This window comes from Papio anubis, chromosome 3, assembly GCF_008728515.1.
Source record: "Papio anubis isolate 15944 chromosome 3, Panubis1.0, whole genome shotgun sequence".
Taxonomy (NCBI): Eukaryota; Metazoa; Chordata; class Mammalia; order Primates; family Cercopithecidae; genus Papio; species Papio anubis.
The window spans coordinates 54268127-54271597 of NC_044978.1; the positions used below are offsets into that span (position 1 = coordinate 54268127).

Below are 3471 nucleotides of genomic sequence, written 5' to 3' on the forward strand. Positions count from 1 at the left end.
GCAAACATGTCTAAATTGTTCCTTAAAATAAAAATAAAAGCTTTTTAAAATAAATACTGTTTTATTAGAAGAAGGATTATCAGTGTAAATGAGGATCACGTATGTGACTGAAGTAGTCATTTTAATTTTAATTTTACAAACAATACTACTTATAATATTAAACAGCCACACTATTCCTAAGTTTATTCTGTGTTTGGTATAAAAGTCCTTATGACTCACATTAATAAAATGAATGCTAGTAATTAATTTTACAGGAAACATAATATTTTCTGAAATAAATATGTCCTTGTTTGTTAATATCGAAAATTGGGGTAGCTTTTATGTTACTCTTGACTATGTTTAGAAAATGTTTGAGGAAATCATATTATATTGTTGAAAATTTTTATATCTAGTTATCTTTCCATTTCCTGGACTTTTACTTAATTGTGTTTCATAGATTTCATGTATTATTGTTTAAATATTTGTTTACTCATTCACTTCCTATAAGCAATGTCAAATAAGAAAAGACTTAAATTGAACAGATTTGTCCAGGGGAGGGTTGGTCTGGAGGAGTGGAAAATCTTTTGAATCTATACTACTGCTTAGATCATTAACCAACATCTCAGTAGAACACTTCAGAAAGAAAGGGAGATGGATGCAGTTGTCTTTCCTCTCCATTTATTTTTTATGGTTATTTATTCACAGATGATGTGGGGCAGACTGTGTGCAGAGATAAAGCATGGGTAATTTACGGGCAAATGTAAGCCTCGATTGGCTAGGATATTCAAAGTGCTCTAAGGAATTAAGAGGAAAGTAGGTCATTTGAATCATAAATATTTTAAACATTTACCTCATAAATGAAGCTAATAGATACTTGTTCTAAAAATGCAGGAAAAAATAGCTTCAAATAGGATAAGGAAGAAAGTTAAACAAAACAGAATTATTAAACCATGCCAGTTTCCACACCTCTATGAATTTCAGTAGGTGGTCCACTTCTGACAGTGTACAAAACAGCAGGAGAGTTTACTAATGAAAGACAAGATACATGTGTTGACACAGCATTAAATGACTGGTTTGTCACTCCCCCAGGATGTGAATTGTGGATTCCATTCTGTAGTAGCACAAACTAACTGCTTTTATCATCTTGGTTTTGTTTGTTTGTTTGTTTATTTGTTTTGCTCATTAAACTTTCTTAATGTGTCTCAAAATTCTGTGACAAAGTTTTGGTCAAGTTGTTTCCATTAAAAAGTACTAATTTAAAAAACTAATAATTTAAAACTGCCACATACAAGAAAGAAAACCAAAGTGGTCCACAAAACATTCTCCTTTCTGTCTGAAGGTTTTTACGATACATTGTTATCATTAACCAGTCTTTTACTTAAGTGGCCAGTTGAAACAAACACTTCTGACACCATTCTTCCACTGCTGATTAAGACCAGGTGGTAGGTATTAGGGATAATATTCATTTGGCCTTCTGAGCTTTCTGAGCAGACTTGGTGGCCTTGCCAGCTCCGGCAGCCTTCTTGTCCACTCCTTTGATGACATCCAGGACAATCGTCTGTCTCATATCACGGACAGCAAAGTGACGCAGAGGTGGATAGTATGAGAAGCTCTCAACACACATGGGCTTGCCAGGAACCATATCAATGATGGCAGCATCACCAGAACTCAATAATTTAGGGCCATCTTCCAGTTTTTTACCAGAACGGTGATCAATCTTTTCCTTCAGCTCAGCAAACTTGCATGCAATGTGAGCCGTCTGGCAATCCAGCACAGGGGCATAGCCAGCACTGATTTGGCCTGGATGGTTCAGGATAATCACTTGAGGAGTGAAGCCAGCTGCTTCCATTGGTGGGTCATTTTTGCTGTCACCAGCGATGTTGCCATGATGAACTTCCTTAACAGACACATTCTTGACATTGTAGCCCATAATGTCCCCAGGAAGAGCTTCACTTAAAGCTTCATGATGCATTTCAACAGATTTTGCTTCAGTTGTAATGTATACTGGAGCAAAGGTGGCCACCATACTAGGTTTGAGAACATCAGTCTCCAGTTGGCCTATAAGAACAATACCAATACCACCAATTTTGTAGGCATCCTGAAGAGGCAGGTGCAAGGGCTTGTCAGTTGGACGAGTTGGTGGTTGGATGCAGTCCAGAGCCTCAAGCAGCGTGTTTCCACTGCTATTGCCATCGTTTCAGGTGACTTTCCATGTCTTGAACCAAGGCATGTTAGCATTTGGCTCCAGCATGTTGTCACCATTCCAACCAGAAATTGGCACAAATGCTACTGTGTCGGGGTTGTAGCCAATTTCTTAATATAAGTGCTGACTTCCTTAATGATTTCCTCATATCACTTCTGGCTGTACGGTGGCTCAGTGGAATCCATTTTTTTAACATAATTGATTCGCTGTTTCACACCCACTGTGTAACCCAGAAGGGCATGCTCTCGGGTCTGACCATTTTTGAAGTTACCAGCTTCAAATTCACCAACACCAGCAGCAACATTCAGAACATTACGGTCAGCCTGAGATGTCCCTGTAATCATGTTTTTGATGAAGTCTCTGTGTCCTGGGGCATCAATGATAGCCACATAGTACTTGCTGGTCTCAGATTTCTACAAGGAGATATCAATGGTGATACCATGCTCATGCTCAGCTTTCAGTTAACCCAAGACCCAGGCATACTTGAACGAGCCCTTTCCCATCTCAGCAGCCTCCTTCTCAAATTTTTCAATGGTTCTTTTGTCGATGCCACTACATTTGTAGATCACATGGCCAGTAGTGGTGGACCTGACTGAATGTACGTGTTCAATGACGACAATGTTGATACTAATATTTTCCTTTCCTATTTTGGCTTTTAGGGGTAGTTTTCATGACACCTGTGTTCTGGCGGCGAACCCGTTGTGAAAAAAAACTATCAACTTGTTTTTTTTTAACTTTAACTTCTCATACAAATTAACAGCTTTCTGTTTGCCATTTGCATGTTTATTTCATGCCATGCTTGGTTAGAATTAAAACTGCCTCACTAGTTATGCACTTCAAAATTTAGTACTTCTTCAAAGACCTGCAGGATGACTTAATGAGTATGGAATGCAATTCTCTTCTTTAAATCAAATTAAATGTAAGTTGTCTGTGTTCAATACTGCAAGGGTACATTGTGTATCCAATAAATTGAGAATGACTCAACATAAAGAGATGATTTTATGTCTTCCATGTCTAAAATATATGCAATATGATTGGCTAGCTATGGATTTATACTCCTGGTTTGTAGCCACAGGGGAATTTTTAAATTGTAACACTGTAGATCTATGACATTGTGTCCCTGAATATGAACAGCAACAGGGCCCAAAAAGATCAAAGCTCAAGTTTTCTTTTGAAAAAGAGACTGTTGTAAGAAAACAATCTCTCCTTGTTATCATCATGGGATATATTTTTGGGCTTGAGAGGTCATATTATCATTCAAATCTTTAAAGTCATTTTTTCAGGGTGAA

The 3471-nt window shown here is 37.5% G+C and overlaps 1 pseudogene; it reads right to left on the bottom strand.

The window, feature by feature from the left end:
• Positions 1 to 1396: 1396 nt before the first annotated feature.
• Positions 1397 to 2861, bottom strand: LOC101022554 (annotated as a pseudogene).
• Positions 2862 to 3471: the final 610 nt, after the last annotated feature.